The 25,185-nt window shown below is 45.3% G+C and overlaps 1 protein-coding gene and 1 long non-coding RNA gene across 7 annotated transcripts in view; one reads left to right on the forward strand and one right to left on the reverse strand.

The window, feature by feature from the left end:
• Positions 1-25,185, reverse strand: part of CUEDC1 (CUE domain containing 1) — a 166,595-nt gene that overhangs the window by 89,763 nt on the left and 51,647 nt on the right. For all 6 annotated transcript variants that reach the window (XM_075904801.2, XM_075904798.2, XM_075904803.2 and 3 more), the window contains exon 2: positions 4,743-4,811. The gene's annotated coding sequence lies outside the window, so the exon portion shown is untranslated. The remainder of the gene's footprint in view (positions 1-4,742; positions 4,812-25,185) is intronic.
• Positions 15,138-23,229, forward strand: LOC149521919 (uncharacterized). The gene is made up of 2 exons (XR_016347641.1): positions 15,138-15,288; positions 22,914-23,229. It is a non-coding gene; the product is annotated as an uncharacterized LOC149521919 (long non-coding RNA).

Below are 25,185 nucleotides of genomic sequence, written 5' to 3' on the forward strand. Positions count from 1 at the left end.
ATCAGTGTAAAACAACAGTCAAAGGCACAAAAGCTTCACCCACAGCAAAGATGTCAACATGAAAGGAAGAATAATAATATACAGCAAGGTTGGTCTCGTGGTTAAAGCCCTGGACTGTGACTTGAGACATCGTTTAATTCTCAGCAACACCAGTTTCCCTGTGTGACTTTCGGCAAGTCACTTAATGCCTCTGCTTCCGATGCCATCTGTAGAAAAGGGATAACTATTCTTTCTTTTGCAGTTTGGGTCTTATCTATTCTGACTATAAACTCTCTGAGGCAGGAACTGTATCTCCCTATCTACGTGTTTTGTTAATCTTTAAGATACTACTAGACCAGTGGTCTCCAACCTTTTTACACCCAAGATCACTTTTTAAATATCAGAACAAGCAAAGATCTACCGCCCCATCCTTCCCACAAGATCCTACCCCTTCCTTGAAGCCCTGCTATCTCCTCCTCTCCATCACTTGCTATCCCCAGCCCTTAAACATTCTACACTGCCACTTTTTTTTTTCCAATTCTTAGATAGGAAGAGGTTTTTCCAACATTTGGCCTGTCTGGACTGAACCAAATGTTAGAAAAACCCTTCTTTTGGAATTCCCCTTATTCCCCGCAGAATGAGGAATATAGGAGTTACCAAAAGAGCATGTTTGCTCTTCCACTAAAAAAAGCAGAAGAACAAACGCATCCCTGGATGTGGAAGAGTTTTTCCAGGATATCTCCGGAATCCTGGAAAAACTCCTGCAGTCTAACCATATCCTCACTGGTTTGAGACAGGATGTGTGGACTCTGGGGTGGGAATGAGGGATTTGGGTCTGGGACGGGGTGAGAGGTGCAAGCTCTGGGAGGAAATTTGGATGCAGGAGGAGGTGGAGAAGGGAATGCTGGCTCAGGGAGGGGGCTCCATGCTAGGGGGTGTTGGTGTCAGATGGATGGTTGCGGTACTAAGCAAGCCACAGGCTTGTGGCTGTGAGGGTGCAGGAATTTGGGTTGGGGTATGTAAGGGGCTCAGGGCAGGGGGTTCCAGTGTATGATAGGCTCAGATCTAGGGCCTAGAGGGGTGTAGGAGTGTTATAATGCTGTGGCCAGATGGGGGCTTGGCCCCAACTGGGGGTTTGTTGGCCAGGCGTCATTTTTAAATAAAATACTGTGTCAAACACTAAAAGTTTCTCCATTGTCTTTATTTATGAGAAGGGCGGGGAACCTGTTTTGAGTCAGGCGGTCACTGACCCAACTCCCCTCCCGCAATGCAGGGAAGCCCCTGTGTGCCTCCTCCAGGGCCAACTCCCCTTCCCACAGAGGAGGGATGCCCCAGCACATGCCTCCTCTGGGGACCCCCCACCCCGCAAGTTCCAGCATGCCACAGACCTGAGGGAGGGGAGCAGCCAGCACACTTCTGGAATCCCTGGAAGTGGCACACAGCTGCAGGACTTCCATCCACCCTACAGGAAGCTGACACTACCTCCATTTTTGCTGGAGGTAGGTAGTAGGGCTTCTTGGGGTGGGGGCAAAAGGGGGGCCCCCAAACGCTTCGCGATCAACTGGTCGAGCCCTCGCGATCAACTGGTCGAGCCCTCGCGATCGACCGGTTGGTGACAATGGTACTAGACTATTTGTTGTTTTTTAAGTTTTTCCTATTACAGACTAACTCGACTACCCCTCTGAAGTTTACTATCTTCAGACCGGGCCAGGTGCTGGTCTTAAGGTGGTAACTTCAATGAGGTTATACCATTCAAAGCAAAGCCAAACCCAAGGTGATTACCAGTCCTGGGCCCCCTCCTGCAAGTATTGAGTGATCTCAAGTTGCACTATGGAACCCTGCAGGATTAAACCCTCAATTAAGATCATGCAGAGAATTAATTCATTCAGGGTAATTCAGGGACAATTCATTCATATTTCCCTTTGTCCGTAGATGAGCCACTCTGTTGTTGCATAGATCCAATATCTTTCACCTAAGCTTTTGCCAGAACTCCCCTTCGTAGATGGAATCTGTTTAAAAGGTTTTTTTTGGGGAGAGAGGGTGCAACAGGTAGCCAGGAGCAGGGAGGGTGGGAGAAATTAACATTGTCTCCCTGCACTGCAAGGGTCTGGAAGGAAAGAATAAATTACTAATTCCATGCCAGAGGCTCTTGGGGCAGTCACTGGGAACCCAGACAGCACAACCTCAATGGAGGGCACAATCCCTGGTCATCCGTCCAGCAGAACAAATCTCTGGAAGAACCACCTTATTCACTCCCATTCAGACTCCTCCAGCAGGTTTTCCCATAGAAGGGTGAAATCAGGCGCTTCTTTAACTACCTGATCTTTACTTCCTGTCTTCCCGCTATATTAGCATGAGTGGTTTATTATTTGTATTATAGTGGTATGTTGAGTCCCTAGGTAGGACCAGAGTCCCATTGTCCTCGGTGCTGGGTGCTTTTAGCAAGTAAAACAGATCAATATTATCAATCCAGCTACAATGTGTATTTAATATAGCATCTTGGCTTTTTTTGTCCCCTTTCCACTACCAGATAGTGAATTCATTATTGCTTTCCATTATCCTCTGAGTCCATGTTTATTTCTGATGCCAGTCTCTATGGAACAGTTGGTAATGCTACTTAAAAAAAATCTACAAAACATGCACATACCAGTCAGCTGTTTATAAGGTGACATTTACCTATAAAATGCTGTTTAACAGCCCCCCCAAACAGAGAACCAGAGGTACAATCGAGCAGAATGTTCAAAGTACCTTTGCTTTTCATAATAAATGGATTGTTGTCCATTGCCTGGACTAGAGCAAGGAGGATTGGGATAGAGTTCCTGCATTCTTTTCCAGCTCTGCCACTAGGGCATCTCTACACTTGCCATTTAAAGCAGAAAAAGTCCCTTTTTGTGCAAAAACTGTGGGAGTGTTTGCACTTGCCAATGACTTTTTGCAGAGAAACTCAGTAGTTTCACTGCAAAATGAAAGCTACCTCCACAAGAGGCATACAGCTCTCAGTGGTGATATGCAAGTGAAGACTCATTCTTGCTGTTTTGGAGCTTTTACTCTTCACTGGATATCCTACAATGCCTAGATGATCACTCTAGGCAGAAGGAATGTTGCTCTGATGCCAAGTAAATGTCCACCCGTCCCTCTGTAAAATCTCAGGAACTTTTGAAATTCCCCTTCCTGTTTTCTTGGCATGTGCTCACTTACCATCTGGTCAGGTGACAATTCCTGCTCCATGGAGCAAATGATCCCCCTGCTTGCAGCAATGCGGAGCTACTAGAGCTGATCAGTGTTTGGAGTCAGGGGGCAGCGCAGGGACTCAGTACACACCCCCATAAGGCCTATAGTCAAAATGGAGAGAGCTGCACTGTGAGATACCTGCTCAGCTCTCAACATTGAAAGAAGAGCTGCATACGTAAACACTCTCTGAGGCCTGTAGAATAAAAAAATACACAAACAAGCGGCTCTTCTCTTTTAACAGTTCACTATCACCAGTGAAACAGCACAAAAACTCTACAAATGTAGACAGAGCCTCTCTCGTTGACTCTGTTAAATCCCACTGACTTAAAGTTTTGAACACTAATTGGGGATTATAAATCAGATTACCTAACTGTGAAATATAGACCACTTCTCTTACGGGGTGTTGTGCAGCATTGGCAACACTAGAAACAATTATATGAAAAGCTATGCAGGTATAAAATAGTAAATTTTAAATATATATTATCAGTAAGTTATAAATGCCACCTACATGCAATCGTTAATTACTACCTCAGTAATTAATTATAAAGTTTTAATGTCTGAAGGCAGCGCATAGAGCACTGGACTACGACTCAGGAGACCTGTGTTCTAATTCATCCTTGCCATTCACCTACTGGTTGATCCTGCGCAATTAACCAATCTGTAAGTAGAGATAACGAAACTGACAACTCTAAGGCCAGGTCTAAACTGAACCATTTGTCTAGGACTCCAGAACTCAGACATCTTAACATGCTATCTAGTTAGCAAAGTAACATGCAATGCACAGCAGCTATCAAGACAGATTGCAGATCCTCCCGGAACACCACATAGCAGCCTCACCTTCCAGCATCCCTAGGGAAGAATGTCGTCTAGTGCCTGCCCTAGAGCACAAGATTGCAAGAGGATTCTAGTCTTGTCTCTGCCTCACTTTGCTGATTGGACCTTTGCCTGTGCATTATATGCCATCAATTCTCAAATAGCTGTTTATTTTGTTTAAACTGGATTTGGACATCATTGTCTAATTTCAGAAACACATTAATGCTTCATAATCATCAGTGCTCAGGGCTGAGCTCAGTATGAAGGCCCAGATATGCTGTGGCTTTTACACAGATATACCACATTGCAAAGCAAACGGCTGGCAGGCAGTTGTATAACCAAGTACTTAAAGCAAGTTCCTATTTGGGGAAATCCAGCTGCAGCTGTAATGCAAAGCCCCTGTGCCATATGTCACACAAGCCCATCTTTAAATACTTATCCCTCTTCTTTTGTGCTATGCTCCAGCACAAACTCTCACTGGTTCCAATGAGAAAATGAAAGATAATCCACTCTGGGAGCATGGGGAATCTTTAAAACTTAACACCCAAACTCTTCTAGGGCTAAGTAAATTGGCTGATTCTGAAAAGTTAATTTGCCATTTTAAGTCAAGACAAGTCTCAGAAACTGGAGATGGAAAAGACTTACTGGATCTAGATAGTACTGTATTGTTTCCCTGTAGTTTTTTGTTCAACAGGTAAATAAGGAATTACTTGACTTACCTTGCAACTCTAGCTGAAATCAGTGGAGTTGTGAACACTCACTGCTTTGCAGGATCAGATCCTCTTCCCCTTCAAAACAACATAGATGGGATGATTTTGTGAGAACATGTCCAAACAAAAACAACAATCAGGAAGCAAAAAAGTCCATTTTCCCCATGCAATCTAAGCTATGCAATCTGAGTTACATTAGTAGCGTAACTCAAATTAACGTATCTTAGATCTACTTACCGCAAAGTCCACACTGCACAGGGTCAATAGAATACACTTTCCTGTTGACTCCCCTTACTCATTTCATTCTGGTGGAGAACCAGAGCCAACAGGAGATTGATTGGCAGTCAATTTAGTGGGTCTTCATCAGGCCTACCCAGTCAGAGTCTCAGGGCTCTGTGGGGAGCTCACTGACTGGATGGGGCTGATTAATCACCCGTGAAGCAGTACTGAGGCTCAGCTTAGAGGGAACACTGGTCTTCACTAGACCTACTAAATTGATCTCTGGTAGATCGATCACCACAGCATCTCCACCAGTAAGAGAGACATACCTCTTGTTGGAATAATTACAAGTTAAAATTTGTCAAACTGTTTGAAACATGAAAAACCATCCTGGCTTGAGCTTGGAGAAGGCCATGCTCAGAATAAGTCATGGCCAGGTGGGTGACTATAGCACAGAAGTTAACCCCGGATAACTGAGCATTTATATTCCTACATAGCCACCCATCATCATTGTATTAGAGTTCCTATTTTTTCAAAGTACAGCTTCTTATACTGGGCCACATAGCAAGTGTCATGCCTTTTACTCTGCACTGCTCCTTTAAACATTAAAAAGGTTAATAGCCTGCCTTCTCGTGATTCAGGTCAGATCCAAAATAGGGATGTTAAGGAGTGATTAATTTGCTAGTCAGGTAGTCGATGGAAATCGATGGACTAGTCGATAAGCACTTCTGCCTTTGAAATGTACAAGAGCCTCAGCATGGGCTATTGTGCATTTAGTTGGAATGCCACATGAAGCCCAGGACCAGCGAGAAGTCCCGCTGACTCCGAGCTCCACGCAGGCGCTTCCGCCTTGAAATGCACAAGAACCCCGACTGCAGACTCTTGTACATTTCAAAGCTGGCAAGCCGCACAGAGCCCAGGGTCAGCTGGGGACGCCCCAGCTGATCCCGGGCTCTACCTGGAATTTCAAAGTGGAAGCGCCCCAGTTGATCCCGGGCTCAGCTGAGGACTCCCGAGCTAACTCTGGGCTCCATCTGCAGCACTGATACTTTTAAGCACCCCACTCTTCCCCCACCCCTTGCTTCCTCTATCTGATAGAGGCAGGGGGGGGGGGGGGGGCGACTAGTCGACTATCCTGTCAACTAGTCCTTTACATCCCTAATCCAGAACATTAGGCCTGGTCTGTACTAACAAGTTCTGCCAGCATAACATCAGCTAGAGGTACAGCGTTTGCCAAAATAGCTACTCTGACAAACGCCCTAGTGGAGATGCAGTTATACTGGGAAAAAGTGCTTTTGCTGGTATACAGCCGCTCCCCGAGTTGCAAACGGTCGAGTTACGACCGTTCACACTTACGACCAAAGCTCCCATAGAGCAGTCGTAAAGGCAGTCCCCGAGTTACGAACGCAACCTGCACTTACGAACAGCGCGGTGGGGTCCGAGTTATGAACGGATCGAGTTACAGCCAAGTGTTTGGGCCATAACTCGTTCGTAACTTGGGGAGAGGCTGTAGTTTACTATCCTCAGGGAAGTGGTATAAACTATACTGGCACCTGTTCTAGGACATTTTGTGAGGATAGCTATTATAGCAAACCTTTTAAGTGCAGATGTGGGATAAGAGTGTTTCACATGAAAACTTTATATTTGTTCTTTCTTCACATGTAATTTCCTTAATCTGAATGAAACCCCAAAACAAAAAAAGTCTAATACACATATGTGGTTTAAAAAGAAGTCATAGGGCTCAATCCTGTACTTCACTGGGAGCTGTTGGCACTCAGCCTCCCAAAAAAGCTGTTTAGCACTCACCAAAGTTGGGCCTATAATGAAGCAAGTTAATGTTTCAACCAAACATGCCTGCAGGGCCCAGACAAAAATATTCAAAAGAATTATGTAAATAAGTCAACTATTTTAGCAGGTCCTAGCACCTTACACAGAAAAAAAATCCACATTTACCTCCACATGACAAACACTAAGATACAGTCTTAAGGCCATCAGTATGGGAAAGATGCTATGTATTATACTGCAGTACCTATATGGTTTGCAATTACTAACATCTCTGACTGTTATTCTCCTGCCTTCAGAGTGTAGTGGCCCTCTGCTTAATGTGCAAAAAATCATTATTGATTTGCCTAAGGCAACACAAAGCAGAAAGATTGCACAAGTTTCTATGGAAACAAAATTAGCAGAGTAAAAACCATACTCATGGGCATTGTAAATTATTTACCAAGACAGGCCCCTGTCCATTGAGATCTGATAAAAAGATTTAAAGGTAATCACTGGGCACATTGTTGCAATTGCTTAGTTCAGGTTACTGCAATTGCAGTCGAAGAGAATAATTTTTGTTTTTTTACCGTGTATACTGCATAAACCATTCCAGGTTAGAAAGCACTACTCACTCCTGGTCAAAGAGGTGTGGCCCACAATGTGATGCAGGTGGTAGAGAAGTTTAAATGTTAAACATCTTTTATGTTATGAAGAGCTTAAAAAAGATCTCAGCAAACTAAGTGATTGGGTAACAAAATGGCAAATGAAATTTAATGTTGATAAATGTAAAGTAATGCACATTGGAAAAAATAACCCCAACTATACATAAAATATGATGGGGACTAATTTGGCTACAACTACTCAAGAAAGAGATCTTGGAGTCATTGTAGATAGTTCTCTGGAAACATCCACTCAGTGTGCAGCGGCAGTCAAAAAAGCAAACAGAATGATAGGAGTCATTAAAAAAGGGATAGAGAAGAAGACAGAAAATATCTTATTGCCTCTACATAAAACCATGGTACGCCATCATCTTGAAATACTGCGTACTGATGTGGTCACTTCATCTAAAAAAAGATATATTGGCATGAGAAAAGGTTCAGAAAAGGGCAACAAAAATTATTATGGGTTTGGAACAGGTCCTATATGAAGAAAGATTAAAAAGACTTGGACTTTTTAGCTTAAAAAAGAAGAAACTTAGAAGTCTATAAAATCATGATTAGTGTGGAAAAAGTGAATACGGATAAGTTATTTACTTATTTGCACAATATAAGAACTAGGGGTCACCAAATGAAATTAATAGGCAGCGGGTTTAAAATAAACAAAAAGAAGTTTTTCTTCACTCAGCGCACAGTCAACCCATGGAACTCCCTACCAGAGGATGCGATGAAGACTAGAACTTTAACAGGGTTCAAAAAAGAGCTAGACAGATTCATGTAGGTTAAGTCCATCAATGGCTATTATCCAGGATAGGTAGGAATGGTATCCCTAGCCTCTGTTTCTCTGGTGACAGGGGAGTGATCAAGTGAGGATTACCTATTGTGATTCCTCCCATCTGCTATTGACCACTTTTGGCAGACAGGATACTGGGCTAGATGGACCTTTGATCTGACCCAGTATGGCCGTTCTTATGTGATCTTGTTGTTATAATAGCTGAAGTTTGACAAGGTGGAGGCACAGCAGTGATCAGGCCTGAGTGATATGGGAAGGAAGATAAATGGAGGCTGAGGAGAGTGAGAGAAAACACTTTCTCAGAACAAAAACAAAAACCCACCTCTTCCTTCCCCTCCCACTTTTTAGGACTATGTATAAATCATGAAGTAAAAGATGGCATCAACTCAATTTAAAAAAAAAGACACTGGTAGTTCATGTTTAAGTCTCTTAATACATGTGCAGGGGACACTGTTTAGGTGGAACACAGAGATTAACAGTGTGTCATCAACCCCACTTCTATAGCCTTCAGAGGTTTTCTGCACAGGTCCTACATCTGAGTACAAACCTGACATAGCTGTTGTTAAGTTAAGCAGGGCAATTAGAATCACATTTGTAAGCTGGCATCACTTGAAACTTCAGAAAGAAAAACATGGAGTAATTCAGTCTCAAAGCCATTAAGCCATTTGACTGGTATGTGCAATCCAGTGAATGCAATGAACTGTCATCTACATACTGTTGCAGTAAGTGTGCGCTATATTCTTGCTATACAGTGACACAGCATCTTATTTTAAATAACCCTCCTCTTTTATCCTCCCTCACACAGTGTGACATAGCTTAATGGAGGAGAATAATCTTGGAAAACTAACTTTACTGGTGATGGATATTTAATTAAACACCAATATGTCAGATATCTCCCAGGGAAACAACAGAAATATTTCCAATGAGCATTGGGGGGAAAAAAGGGATGCATCATCTTTTGGTACATTTGTTCTGTTAAAAGTTTTCTCTCTTTCTGTTGGACACAGTGGACCAGAATTTTACATGGAAAATATATGGGAAGATTAACCTGGATATAAAGTCAGAGTGATGTTCAAATAGGCTCTAAAACTCTTTCCAAGCTTGGAAGCACAGCTTGGACAACTTGCAAAAACAGAAAAGGCACAAGCAACTAGGGATATGGATAGTTAACCAGTTAACTGGCAGCTGGAGCAGATCTCCATCCACCCACAGTGTGGAGCAGTGTGCCCAGTCGAAGCAGCCCCCACCCACAGTAGGGGGACACTCCAGCCTGGAGTGGCCCCCTGCCCGCCCACGTTTAAGCAGTTAATGGGTTAAACGTAAGATTTAACCACTTAACTGATGAAACAGGATTTTACATTCCTACAGAAAACTAGGGCAAGTGTGAAGGTGATGCTAATTATTGAAAAGTTGAAGGTCCAGGGTTAGATGATTTTGACACCTGGAAAAAAAATTAAGAAGAAGAATATATATGTAACAGGGTGTTAGACTTAGAAGTGAAGGGTAAGAGAAGTGTTGAAAGACCTATAATTATCATATAAAAGGATGCGATTAGCTGAGGATTTTACAAGAAACTGCTTCAAGATAGACTAGAATTGAGAAAAAAGGACTCAATAGGCTGATCCCATATAGATGGGATTAAGGCTGGAAGATGACGAGATTTCTCAGTGACAAGAGAAGTCGATGGCTTCCTTCCTTTGTCACTCTTTGACAGATGCCTGAACTCTCATGAGTCAGCCTAGACCCAAACAATTATGCTGCTGCTGCCATCACCATTTCCTGTACTCATTTGTTATGGCTGGACACCAAGTAAGGATAAGGTCTTCTCCAAACCCCCATCATGCTTCCATTTACTTTTAATTAGCATAATCAATTTCCACACATAATTTACAATGCATGACAGTCCAGATATCCAGGCCAAGGCAGAGCAAAGGCAATTGTCAGCCAACAATAGTTCACAACTTAGAATAGGCCTAAATGTTTGCTGACATGATTATGTACTAATTGTATTGTGGTAATGCCTACAGGATCCATTGACGCAGCACTGTACATACACAGAACAAAGAGATTGTCCCAGTCACAAAGAGCTTACAGATGGAGACATAACAGGTCAATACAATAAACTAGGGTTGCCAGGTGTCCGGTATTGACTTGGACAGTGTGGTATTTTTGCCTCCTGTCCAGTAAAAAAGTTCAGAAAATACCAGACACCTAAAATGTCTGTTTTTTTCTGGTTTTTTTTCCCTGCCAAGAGGTGAAAATACTGGACACCTGGCAATCCTATGACACACTCTACAACTGGGCCCAGCCCCCGGCCTCCTCCCCACCTCCCTCGGACCCCCGGACCTCCTGCTTACCTGGTTCCGCAGGGAAGTTGTGTTCTGGCTTGATCAAGAAAACAAAATGGCCTCCAGAGAAAAGCCTAAAGAACAAGGGAAGCAATGCCTTCCCTGGGTCTTAGTGCTCAACCGCTCCCCTTTCTTATTCTGACTCTGCACACACTTAAAGGGCCATGCTGTTTTAAACCATCCGGCAACCCTACAATAAACAGAGAGGCAGCAAAAGGCAACAATGGGACAACATTGGGTCAGCATGATAGGCTGTATTTCCAGCACACCAGCAGCCAAGGTTTCTGTAGGCATCAGAGAAGAGGTCAGTTTTAAGGAGGAATTTATAGGACAACAAGATGGCTCTGCAGGTGTTTACAAAAAGCTCGTCCCATGCATAAAGGGCAGCAAGAGTGAAAAGCTGGCATTGATACACATTATATCTATTGCAACTGAGAATAGGGTTGCTAGATGGTTTAACCAAAAATACTAAACTGCCCTCCCCTCCACCCCCCCAAAAAAACCCACCGGGAAAAAAAATTTGTTGGAGAAAAAAAAGGGGGAGACCAAAGTTGTTGAGGGGAAAAAAAAGGATCCTGACAGCAGTTATTGAGCAAAAAAAAATAAATAAAAAAATCAGCAGTGCCCCTTTAAGAGGAGGCTTTTTTGCTGGCGGCCATTTTGTTTTTCTGTTTCAGCCACAAGACAAGCCCCTGCCAAACCAGGTAAGCAGGGGGTGGGAAGGTGTCCTGGCAACCCTGACTGAGAACCACATTAGATAGCTGGGGGAAGGGGAAGCAACCATGTTTTCTTTTTCATTCTCTTTTCTGCCTTCCTTTTGCCAATCACCTTTATCTTAACTAATAATTAAATAAACTAACTGCATTTTGTTAAGCTTTTAATGTACGCCACCTGGGCTGCATTTGTGCCATTGGGAGGCTTGTCCCCATCTTAGAGGGAAGAAATCCATTAAACAGAGAGTAAGTCCCAAATGTATCCTAGGGGAGCTCATGAGCACATGTTTCCTTGACAACTTGAAAGGGTTCTAATATAATGGACCTAGTCACTCCAGGATAACAATACCACTGTTAAATCTGCATTTCCAAGAGAATATTGTTTGTAGGACCCCACAGAAGTCTTGACTAAAATATTTTGTTAATTTATTGATTTAAAATGATCAGTCTGTTAGTTACTCTGAGATTGATCGGCTTTCTGGAATACTTTATTAGCCTTCTGTTCAGTGGTGTGGATTTTCCTCACCTATGAGTGATGTGGTTATACCGATACAAGTCTGTAGCGTAGTCCATGGGTCAGCAAACTTTCTGTGGTGGGGTTCCAAGTTTTGACCTATTCACCTCTGTGCAGAGGTCTGAGTGCCAGTGGTACTTTTTAAAGTCAATAACAGTCATTCTAACAGCAGCTTCATTAATAAATAAATTAAGTTGCAGATCTTATAGTTTAGTGTGATCCTTGGCCTTGCTGAGTTCTCCAATCTCGGGCTCGTAGTTTGATACTTTAAGTAGCAAACAAGCCAGTCAGTACTATGTATATGCAAAGAGCAATAGTTTTTTCAGGATATGCAATACATACCCAACCCCAGGCTTCAACCCCTGATGGCAGCAACCCACCTGCCCGCTCCAACCCCTGATGGCAGCAATCCACCCACCCGCAGTTTCAAAAACCCCATTCTGGTCCACAACCAGCCTGTGGCTGCAACATTCCCCCTCCTCAAGAGCAGGAGGAAAGCGAGTGCTGCTGCAGTTGAACGGGCTTAGATTTGTGTGTGTCGCTGCGTAGACACACACATTAAAGGAACAGTGGCATAGACTCCCAGCTGCCAAAGGAGGCGGAGAGGAGCTGAGCTCCCGCCTCACGAGCCAAGGAAAATTGGCTCACGTGCCACTTACGGCATGTGTGCCAGGGGTTGCCAACCCCTGGTGTAGACAGTGGTTCTCAACCAGCGGCCTGGTGCCTCCTGAAGGTCTGCCAGCCAGTTTCTGGAGATGGTCCAAGTAGAGCCAGCATTAGACTTGCTGGGGCCTAGGGCTGAAGTCCCACTGCATGGGACTGAAGCCTAGGGTTCTGAGCCCTGTTACCTTGGGCTGGAGCCAAAGCCTGAACAATTTAACTTTACAGGGATCCTTGTGGCATGGGACCCCAGGCAGTTGCCCAGCTTCTTACCCCCCTAATGCTGGCCCTGACTTATATACAGAAAAGCAGCTGTGGAAAAGGTGGGCTGAGTTTTTATAGTATGTTGGAGGGCCTCAGCAAAGAAAAAGGTTGAGAACCCCTGGTGCAGACCAAGTCTCCTATCATGGGGTAAAAGGAATATTGGTAATTTCTGTCCGAAGAGAACCAGAAAAATACGTAACAAATTTCATCTTCTCACAATGAACCTCAGCCATTCACATTTAATTTGGCTGTTCTAGTCAAATAGATCAAAGGATCCCCTGTGAAGAGAGAGTAAAAGGGCCAGGACTGATTAATTTAAGTAGAAAACACTACAGCTTGCACCTCTCTAAATTGGGACCCTCTAGTCTGGCAACATCGGACCAGGATGTTTCAGGACCACAGAGTTCCGGTGGAGGGCTGGCAGCTGGGAGCCCTGAGGGCTGGCAATCTAGTGGGCTGCTGGCAACGAGGCTGCCCGGTGGGGCTGGGAGGTTAGTTGCTGGGCCAGGACTGGGGACTTTGTAGTGGAGCCTTTAGATAGATAAAGCAGAGCAACCTATTAGCGTCCACTTTGAGGGTCACTGCTGTAGATGAAAATTGGTCATCTTCCCTAAACAGCTGAGCAAATTCTTCAGGGTTTGCAGCCATTTCTGCTATCCACTCAGCCAATGCTAATTGAAAATAATGCTAATTGAAAATAAATGTATATTTATTATCTGTTTTTGAATACTGAAATTAATTATCTTATGTCAGCCTGTGTGTGCGCGCGCATAATGTGGTATTAGCCACATATAGTAATTCCTCATTTAACACATGCCCACTTAACACGTTTTTGCGATAGCATGATTTTTTTTTTTTTAGGGAACATTTTTTGAATTACACAACCACCCCCGGAATAACACGATTTCCCCAGCTGGCCCGTTGCCAGTGGCTGTGTGGGGCTTCCCCCAGCTCCCTGCAAAGCGGCGGAGGGTTCGCCGCTTGCCACGCCATTGCCCACTGACTCCCTCCCCCTCATCGGACGAGTGCGGGTCCCGGCAGACCCGTCACAGGGGCATACTCCCAACCCAATCCCTCTCCTCCTCTTCCCTTCCCCAGAGTCAAACACTTCCCCTCCCTGCTGTAACCCAGTCCCCTTTCTCCCCCAACCTTATGTCCTGGTCCCAACATACACCATCGCTTGAAACGCAACCCCCAATTTGCAATGGGAAAATTGACCCCGCATAACACGGTTTCTGAAACATATCTATAGTGTTACATGAGGAATTATTGTATAAGTGGAATAGTGGAAAGTGGTGCCCTTAAAACAACTTTGTGATGCAATGTAAGATGCTTGTGTTAAACCTGACATCTTTTCTTCAGCTAGAAGGTAGTTTAACACTAACCCGCTTTTTAGCTGCTGTATCTTTGTATTTGCAAATGGCTTTTATTATCCACAATGCTGCTTCTATAGCCATTAATAGTTTCTATCTATGTGAAGCCTAGCCTGGACCCCTGGTTAAATGTGTATCTGTGCCAGCTGTGTCTGTCTATTGAGATGCTGCTGCCTGTGCTCCTGGCATTTCCTTTCAGCTCTATGTCTGGTTTTATTGCTAGAAAATGAGCTCTGACTTCGGGAAGTGATATTTCTTCCTTCTGTCTGACAGCTTGTCAATTTCTCATCTGCTGGTCTGTCCCTCTTAAAAGGCCACATTGAGGAAGGGATAGAGAAATGGCCAATATTAAATACAGGTTGAAATTGGTACATTTAAGTGTGTGTTGAATAGTTTATATCTATTTTAAAGATCCTTCTACTGTGTGGTCACATGAAAACAAAATTTTAACTGACCAGAAATAAGAAAATAGTTGGATCTTCTCTGGAGAATGGAACATGGCCCATCTGTTAGATAAGTTTCAGAGATATTCAGTCTTGAAGAAATGTTAAAATCAGCATCTAATTAGAGTCAATTACAAGCAGTCCCCGGGTTACGTACAAGATAGGGACTGTAGGTTTGTTCTTAAGTTGAATTTGTATGTAAGTCGGAACTGGTACATATTGTAGGGGAAACTCTAGCCAAACATTTTTTTTAGTTTTGGATAGCATAGGGAAAGGTTAACTCCCCTCTAATGTTTGTTTTGCTGTCTGTTCCCCTGTTCAGAAGATTTCACATCTATTTCTGTCCCTGTGACAAACTCAGGACTAAAGGAGTAACTCATCAAATACCAAACAGCTCTGCACCATGCTTTGAGCTAATAGCTTTATTTCCACACACCACCCAGGGTTCTAGGAGGAGGGTCCTTTTTTTGCTAACACAATGAGGCCAGCACTTTGTTTGTTTTGGTGGAGTCTTTGTTTGCCCAGGGAGCCCAGCATGTATAGGGGGAGGTGGGGCGGAGAGGCTGCTTTTGTCTGCTGTTCGGCAGCCTGTTGCTCAGGGGAGGGGGCAGCCTGTTGCTGGCAGGGGGGGAGGGGGGAGGCGTGCAGGATGCGAGGCCGCGGGGGGGGGGGGGGGCAGCGGGCGTGGGGAGGCACTTTTCCTCTGCCCGGCAGCTCTGCGGGATCCCTGTCCCTGTGGCCAGCTGCTGCAGGCAGAGGCCAGTTGGAGCCGGCCGAAGAGGAGGAGGAGGTGGATTCTAGGACCCAGGTGAGCGAGCCCCGGGGACGCTGCTGTGCTCCGGGAGCCCGGCATGTATAGAGGGGAGGAGGGGCAGAGAGGCTGCTTTTGTCTGCTGTTCGGCAGCCTGTTGCTCAGGGGAGGGGGCAGCCTGTTGCTGGCAGGGGGGTGGAGGGGGGCAGCGGGCGTGGGGAGGCACTTTTCCTCTGCCCAGCAGCTCTGCGGGACCCCAGTCGGAGCCGGCCCGAGGAGGAGGAGGATCCTAGGACCCAGGTGAGCGAGCCCCGGGAATGCTGCTGCGCATGTGCGGGAGTTGCCTCACCCCGTTCGTATCTAGGGATCCGACATAAGTCGGATCCACGTAAGTCGGGGACTGCCTGTATAACAATTTCTTCTTGTTTGCAATATTTTTATGTGGCAGTTTATAGTTGACATAAGTGTAATATCCCCCGAATATGTAAACATTTAAGATTTGAGGCGCTGAACTGCATTCTCATTTTTGATCCGGCATAACAGCATCTTCAAACCTTATTTTCCTTCATTTTTATGTCAAAGCTAAGGTATCTGGATATTTCTGGCTCTTTGTTATGAGGTGGAGTTCCTTCTGAAGGCTGCATTTCTTAAAATTAGATCAAGCAGTGAAATGCACCTTTTTGAGCAGGTTCACTCCCTGAATACCATGTCCCCAAATGCTTTATGGGACTAAACAGTGATGAGAAAACAAAAGAAGAGCAGGTTCAGGGAGGTGACAAACTGTTTTCACAGGGGATTTGAAATGAGATGGGGAGTTAATGGAAAGAGCTGTTGTACCAAGCATATCCAGATTACATGAAGGGAGAGAGTGGAAACATGAGTGAGACAGATGTGGACGGCATCTTGCAATGGAGGAGGGGTTGTGGGGATAGGGCAGTTTGTGTTGTTTACATGGTTTTGGACACAGGCTGTAGCATACTCTACTTGTTGGACTGTAGAGCTAGGATTTAAGTAGAAAATAGAGGCATCTAGGGGCATGGCAATGCAGGTCTGGATGAAGACTGCAATGGAAGTGGAATTGAGGGAGTGATGTACATGGATAAACAGCTCCTCTTTTAAAGGAGGGAGGAAAGAAAAAAAAAGAAAAACATAGTGAATTAGACTGTTCCAAGTTACAAAAGGCTGATAAAAACAATTTGCACCTCTATAAGTATCCATTGTTCGTTTGGCTAGTTAAGTCATTAGGATGTGGAAGGTAGTGTGCGAGCCAGCCAATATCTTTATTCATTCCTGTCCACACATCTATACAAGCAATTCCATCACTGGACCCAACCACATTAGCCACTATATCAGGAGCTCATTTAGCTGCACAACCACTAACGTGATCTATGCCATCTAATGCCAGACATGCCCCACTGCCATGGATATTGACCAAACTGGACAGTCTCTACGGGAAAGAATTAATGGACACAAATCAGATATCCGAAAAGGCAACACACAGAAACCTGCTGGAGAACACTTTAGCCTGCCTGGGCACTCATTAATGGATCTCCAAGTCACCCTGTTGTTTCAAGCCAATTCCACAAGCCGAATACACAGGGAAGGGTTTATTTACACATTTGATTCCTATCACAGAGGAATATATATTGGCTGCCTGGCACACTACCTTCCACATCCTAATGACTTAACCAAACAAACAACAGGTACTTATAGAGGTGCAAATTGTTCTTATCAGCCTCTTGTAATTTGAACCATTTAATTCACTATTATTTTTTTTATTATTATTTTCTCTTCTCCTACTTCTCTTCCTCCCCCCACCCTCCTTCCCTTATTTATTCTTCCATCTGGACTTTTAATTCTCCAGCCATCTGAAGAAGTGGGTTGTGCCCATGAAGGCTCATGATACCATTTACATGTTTTGTTAGTCTTTAAGGTGCTGCTAGATTATTTGTTATTTATTAAGTTTTCCCAGTTATATACTAACTCAGCTACCCCTTTGAAGCATTTAAATCACTTCATCATTTTGCTTTTGATTTGTATGGACACAAAACAGAATTTAATCGAACCTGCTTCTTCACAGTCATTCTCTTTTAAAAATTGCTTCCAGTCTCAATTTTTATGGAAAATCCAGTGCACAAAAGCAAACAGACAGCCTTCCATAGAATCTTCAGAGTGAGAAAAAGTTTTCCTGGCATGCTGAGAAAAGGAGGGGGAGTAAAGGGGTGTAGAATTCCATATCAAGAGAGGCAGAAACTACCGAGCTCTTTCCACATACTGAAAAAATAGAAAGAGACTGTGAATTACACTATATTAAAGTCGTGTGTATTAAAAATAAATGGAGCTTCCCTACCAAGTTTATTGCTGCTGTAAAAAGGTGTCTCCTATTCTAACTATATTTTCTGAAGTCAAAATTGAAACCCATTAGCCTTTAATGGGATTCAAATAAGAGAGGAAACTAACTTATAACTAAATATTCAGATACTTAATTTCTCTGCTTTCTGTAAGACAACAGCTATGGCTCCCAAGGCCTGCAATCCATCTGAGGGTATATCTACACTATGGGACAAGGTCGAATTAAGATTCACTACTTCAGCTACGTTAATTGTGTAGTTGAAGTCAAAGTACCTTAACTCCGCTTTTGGCACTGTCCATACTGCAGGAAGTTGAAGTGAAAACACTCTCCCTTCAACTTCCTTTACTCCTGGTGAAAGCAGGACTACCAGCATCAGCCCACGCACCCCTCTGAATTTGAATTAGCTGTCTTAACCAGACCCCACTAATTCGAACCCTGGAAGATCGACAGTGGCAGCTTCAATCATCCTCAGTAGTGTAGATGTACCCTGAAATCCCTTATCAAAAACCCCTCTCCTTACATGTTGCATGGCTGCTAATAAACAGAAATACAAGAGGAACACTATGCCATGTGGGAGGCAAGAACTCTGCCTTTCCAAGAACCTCTGTGTTTGCAAGAATTGCAGGTTTCTAAACCATGTGCAAATGGGAGGGAGCTTAAAGGAAAAGAAATTGCACCAGTTTTCCAAAGGAAACATTAATTAAAGGGGCAACGCTCTCACTAATTTGCCTTGGAGCTCAAATAAATATACTATAGGGAGCATGAAAAGGTAGAGTCACTTTTTCTTCTCACTATAAATAAAGTGGAAGTGAGAGGGAGACAAGATTGGGCTATTGCTATTTCACCTCGGCACGCAGAGTTAGTGAGTTAGGGGCGTTAATGGCCAGTCCTCCCTACACATCCTTTTCAAAGGGCACAGTGACATTGCGCCTACATCCGGCGTTCATTCCCAAGGTCAATACCTCTTTTCATATCAATGAACCTATAGTTTTGACTGCCTTTTATCCCAGACCACATGCTTCTCCATCAGAGACCTTGCTTCACATGCTTGACGTGCGACGAGCACTCGCTTTTTACATAGAAAGAAGGCGCTCTTGGAGACGTACGGACAGGCTACTCGTGTCCATAGTGCAGCGTTCCAGAGGCAATCCTCTTTCCAGTCAACGGATAGCTAGACTGATTACCGATTGCATTTCAACATGTCATTCGCTCAAAGGAAGGCCTCTCCTTTCTCAACCTATTGCTCATTCCACTAGAGCAGTGGCCACCTCCACCGCCTTTGCCCGAGGCGTCCCTCTCAGTGACATTTGCCGGGCAGCCACCTGGTCCTCTAGCACTTCTTTCATTCATCATTATGCTATAGTACGGCGCTGGGCCCCAGACGCAGCAGTAGCGTCTGCGGTTCTAGCCTCTACAAATAATCATTGACCCGGTGCTCATCTTGACTACTGCTTTGTAGTCACCTAGAGTGGAGCACCCATGGGGACCACTCGAAGAAGAAGGGGAAGTTACTCACCTGGTGTAGTAACGATCGTTCTTCGAGATGTGTCCCCGTGGGTGCTCCACGTTCCGCCCTCCTACCCACTCCGGGTCTGTCTCCGGAAAGGTCTCCGGAAAGGAGATTCTCTGAGCGTTTCCACCAACGTAGGGAATCGCAGACATGAGGTGGCACAACGACCGTCTTGTGAGTGTTGTGCTTTTGTGGGACGTATACTCTTCGCAACTAATGTTGAAGATTTCTGAAGTGAAGTCTTGCATGTGGGACCACGAACGTGGTAGATGCCATGTGGCCTAGAAGATGAAGGCACGTATGGACGGACACAGTTGGGGCGATGTCGAGGACCTTCAGTAGGTCTTGTATCGCTTGAAACCTGTCTAGGGGCAAGTATGCCCTTGCCGTGATAGAATCTAGGATTGCCCCTATAAACTTTATATTCTGTGTTGGAGCAATGGTTGACTTCTGTTCGTTTATTATCAGACCGAGAGAATCGAACGTGCTTCTGGTTAACAAGACCATTTGCACGGTTTCCTGATGCGTTGGTGCCCTTATAAGACAGTCGTCCAGATACGGAAAAATGAGAACATGCTGGCAACGGAGGTATGCCGTGACGACCACTAGAGTCTTTGAAAAAACTCTGGGGGCCAACGCCAGGCCAAAGGGGAGGACCCTGTACTGGAAATGGTCGTTGTTTATCACGAAGCGTAAGAAGCGTCTGTGCGCCGGATGGACTGTAATGTGAAAATACGCATCCTGTAAGTCGAGGGCCGCAAACCAGTTGTTGTGATCTAGAGATGGAATTACTGTGGTTAGAGTTACCATCTTGAAACGTCTTTTCTGCAGGTAACCGTTGAGCTGATGCAGATCAAGAATCGGTCTCCACCCTCCCGTTTTCTTTTGGGTCAGGAAATAACGGGAATAAAAACCTTTCCCCCTGAACTCTTCCAGGACCATTTCTATGGCTCCGATAGCTAGCAGGCGCGTAGCCTCCTGCCATAAGAGAGTTTTGTGAGAAGGGTCCCTGAAAAGGGACGGGGTTGGTGGATGGGTAGGGGATATAGAAGTAAAGGGGATGGTGAAACCTGATCTTATTATTTCCAACACCCATTTGTCGGTGGTCACTTCGGCCCAACGATGGTAAAAAGGGCGAAGGCGATGATGGAAGATGGGTATGGCATCGGCAGTGGTGGTAACTACAACTGGTGTAATCGCGCCCTCGACAGCCGAGTCAAACTTGTTGTTTTGCGTGCAGCGCATTGGTCGCCCTAGATGGTTAAGGATGTCTACGCTGAGGTCTTTGTTTGGACCGAGTATGATCAAAAGGATGAGGTTGTTGTCTTTGAAACTGAAAATCATATCGCCTTTGATATGGGAAGTACCTTCGGCGATGGAACGGTGGTACGTACATGCCAAGAGTACGAAGAGTTGTACGCGAGTCTTTGCCAGTGTGCAACACCTCATCTGTTTTGTCTGCAAATAGCTTCAATTTGTCGAATGGCAGGTCTTCGACTTTTGTCTGCAAATCTCTAGGGGCCCCAGCGGCAGCCAGCCATGACGCTCTGCGCATGGATATCACGGTGGCTATAGACCTTGCGGCAGTATCTGCAACATCCATGGCTATCTGAAGACTAGCCCTAGAACAAGCATACCCCTCCTGTACAACTGCTCGGAGTATAGCCTTATCCTCCTCGGAGGCATTTTGGGCAAGCCCTGCCAACTTGGCAATATTATCGAACCCATGGGTGGACAGAAGTGCCGCGTAGTTGGCGATGTGAAGAAGGAGGGTAGAGGAAGAGTAAACTTTCCGCCCGAAAATGTCCAGTTTCTTGGTGTCTTTTTCCGCTGCTGTATTTTTTACTTGCGGATTTTTGGCACGATTAAGGGCTGCATCCACTACCAGGGAATTCGGCTGGGGATGCGTAAAAAGAAATTCCAAACCCTTGGACGGAACAAAATATCTCTTTTCCGCCCGTTTCGATGTAGGTGGGACAGAAGCCGGGGTGTGCCAGATCTCCGAGGCTGGTTCGAGAATGGCCTCGTCAATGGGAAGTGCTGCTCTTGACTGCTGCCTGGGGTGCAAATTTTTCAGCAATCTATACTGTGTGGCCTGTACGTCCGTCATCTGAACATTTTGTGTCTGCGCCACCCGTTTGAAAAGGTCCTGGAATTCTCGACCGTCATCCGGGGGTGAAGTGTCTCCTTGAAATACTGCCTCGTCCGGTGAAGATGAGGAAATGTCGGCTGGAGATACTGTGCGGCGGAGGAACATCCTCGTCCGAAATTTGACCCTCCTCTGGTTCAGACAACTGAGAAGGAGGAGGAATGGAGGCAGTCGCCAGAGTCTTGGGCGACGGGGCTGCCTGTTGTAATGAGCCCACCAGGGACTGGTGTCTATGCAGCGAAGCATGACAACAGCACGAGTGAGGAGGAGAACAAGATCTTATGTAATGATGAGAGGAATGATCTCCACCTCCATGTTGATAGGAACCATAGGGGGATGGTCTTCTGGATGAGTAAGCACTGCTGTATCTACTACCATTAGATCTCGAGGGTGAACGAATTGGTGAACGAGATCTAGAAGCATGCAACCCAAAATGTGGTATGGGGTGTCTGTAAACGTAGGTGTAGTGGTGCCTCGAGTGGCAGTGCGGAGAACGTGGGCTGCGATGATAACGAGGCTCCCTGGGAGAATGCTATCTCGGAGAGGAGGGAGACAGTGCCTGCGAAAAGATGGGCGAAGGAGAAGGGGACACCCTTCTCGGAGCTGACTTCCTTTGAGCCTTCGTAGGTACGGCCGAAGGCATGGCTGAAGGCTCATCAATAGAGGAATGCCTGGAGGTTTGATCCCCATCATCTAGTACTAATATCGGTGATTGCCGCACCGGTGGAGCCGGGGATCGTAACGGTGCCTCAGGCAGGACCAAGCTGCGGTGGTCCGCTGGTGCCGGTTTCATAATAATTCGCGGTGCCACTTCCGGTACCGCAGAATGACTGCAACTCGGCACCGCCTTCGGTGCCATGGGCGATTGGTGCCCCGGTGCCGCCTGCTCCATCGGTGCTGCCGACTGAAGCGGTGCCGGCTGCGGTGCCGTGTCGTGTCTCCCGTGCCGGTGCAAGGTCGGTGCCGAAGCTTTTGAGTCAGGCACTTTCATAGGCAGCCGCCCTTGAGCCGACAGTGCCGATGTCTTCCCTGTAGCCTTAACAGCAGTTAACTGCGCCGGTACCGAGGAGGAGCGCACCACCGGCTTATGCCTCTCCGGTTTTTGTTTCGCGGGTTGAGCACCCGTTCCAGAGGTACCGGGTCGGTCACCCTCAGTGCGTTTAGATAGAGGGGCCGTGGCCAGGGATTGCGCCGGGGAGACTTTCTTTCCCTTCTTCTGAGCTGACCCCGTCAATGGCGAAGACCTCCTCTTGCGCTCCATAGGGGAATCTCTTTGAGGCGTTTCTGAAGGCTGTAGAGCCTTATCGAACAGGATGAGCTTCAGCCTCATGTCCCTGTCTTTACGTGCTCTAGCCGTTAGCTTGGAACAGTGAGCACATTTGCTCGGCACATGGGACTCCCCCAAGCAACGTATGCATGCGTCGTGGCCGTCGGACGCTGGCATGGGGTCTTTACATAAAGAACTTTTCTTAAACTCCGGTGAACCGGGCATTTTGAAGTCACTGGTTCCAACAGCAAACGAACTAATAACAAAACACTAACTAACTATGTCCAACTTGGACTATATAAATATAAATATTATAACACTTTTTTTTTAAAACAACAAGCACTAACTAATGAACGAAGTAAAAGGTGAGGAAACTAATGAAATTCTTTTAACTTTTCTACAGAAAGAAGGTAATTCTGAGGAGAGACTCTGATCTCCGTCAGCAGCCTAGGATGGTTGAAAGGAACTGGCAGAGGGGCCGGACCGCGTGACTGAGGAAACCGCACGAAGCCTGCCGCGCATGCGCGGTCCGGCCGACTACAGCTACGAAAAGCCTCTGATCAGCAGCGCCAGGATGAGCCCGACACCTAGCGTGGAGCACCCACGGGGACCACTCGAAGAAGAAGGGGCTGTTTACAGATGATCACCCAGACATTGAGGGAAACACCCTTGATGGCTTTAATTTACATATTTTAAACGATAAAGCATACCATACTCTATATTTCTAATGCTACATACAAGAATGATATAAGATACACAGCTCCAGCAGACTGAGACATGAAAATTGATAGGTTACATTGGGTATTTTGTCCAAAGCATCTTGATGCATGTTTGTGTCCATAATTCAATTTCAGTTTCATGAGGGAAGGGAGTAAACTGTCACACATATGGCAAGGCTACCAGTGAAGACAAGTCCTAAAAGAGAAACACTCTTTGCAATAGTCTTTTTAAGGCTGGGATGCATAGTGCAAGCTCATACTGCAAGGGGATGTTTCCTAGAGTCCCGAACAGCAAAGCCACCATGGCCTGCAGTCTTAAGATATGATGGTTTGATCCTGTAAAGAGCAGGGTCTGTAAAGTGGCCAGGCGCAAATTACACAAGAGTTAAGGGGAGACTTTATGCTATAGATTGCTCTTATATGCTGCTGTGGTGGCATTCAAGGTCCCATTCAGGATTGTTGTGCAGGCGATGTACAAACATCTACTGTTCCCATCCTGCAGGGTTTCTAATCTGAAGAGATATAGAACTACAACCCCCACTCAGGGTTTCTGTGCTTAAGGCATAAAAGAGGGTGCAGTTCTGGCCCATAACCAAAAACAAGACGAGTCTTTTTGTTGTAAGGTCAATCACAATCTATCAGGGACAATTTCCTAGCGGTATGATCCCCATTGAACAGAGCACTTCGGTATACACTTTAATCCCATTGGAGTAAAACATGCTTAACGAATCCTTGCCATACATAGCTACATTGGGGATAAATAATGCTGTTTAGGAACATGGAGTGGACTTAAACTGACCATCTGTATATAGACAGTCCCAATACCTCATCTCTGGCACTAGCTAGGAGCATTGGCCAGATTCTCATCTCACACTGGACTCAATCAGGTGCAAATTCACTGAGGTCAAGTGAGTTACAACAGCACAAGAGAAATTTGAATCAGCTCCCTAACGATTCAGAGGAAGACGAACATAATGCACCAACCTAGCTGCATAATGACATAGGTGGAGGGAAAGCTCCTTTTTCGACCCCTGAACATCATCCTAATTTGGTTATCTGTGTCATTGTCTCAGTTTACCAAGTCATCCAACCCCTTGTCTAGAATCTGGCCACAGAGTCTAACTCCACAAACCTCCACAGAAAAGAATGCTACATACTGAAATCAGCATTTTCTTTTTGTTTGTTCCCAAACTACCACCCTTCAAACTACCACCCTTCAGTTTCCGTCTTCTCTTACACTCCACTTGCCAAATCTGCCACCCAAGGAATCACTCATTCTACCACAAAAGAGACAAAGCACAATTAGTCTTTTGCTTTTCACCAGACCGGCTCCCACATCCAGCTTTCATCTGAAGTCTAGGAGATTGTATTTGTGAATGTAAATACAGTCAATGCTAGAGAGCTGCATTCAGGGATCCTGTTGCAAATTATGCAAGTGGCATTAGCTCACCGGTGATAAATAAAGGGCCCATGAGCTGGACACAGGTTGTGCCACCACTTTCCACAGCTCCCATTGGCCAGGAACGGCGGAACTAACCCTGCAGAACTAACCCTGGCAAACCACGTCCACCCCATCGGCCACTTATTACTCACCCCTGCACTAGCCTGATCAGCAAGTCATCTGCATGTAGAACACCGGATGATTGCAATGAGAGCTGCATGCCCAGGAAACATACAGTGGCCCTTCAAACATGAAGGCTAACACTGAAGGCGCAAGCAATGAATCTCCATAATCTTTCATCAAGTTTTCTATTCCTACCATAAATGCTCATGAAAATACTGGATATGCATCTAGATTTTTGCCATAAACAGCACAGCTTTGGATCCCATTTAAATAGTCAACCTTCACAGACACCCTCTGCATTGGTTTTGGAAGGCATAATTGAGCAAAACTTAAACAACAAATAGTTTTGCAGCACCTTAAAACTAACAAAACATGTAGATGGTATCATGAGC

The sequence above is a fragment of the Pelodiscus sinensis genome, chromosome 21 (assembly GCF_052426305.1).
Source record: "Pelodiscus sinensis isolate ZL-2025 chromosome 21, ASM5242630v1, whole genome shotgun sequence".
NCBI lineage: Eukaryota > Metazoa > Chordata > Testudines > Trionychidae > Pelodiscus > Pelodiscus sinensis.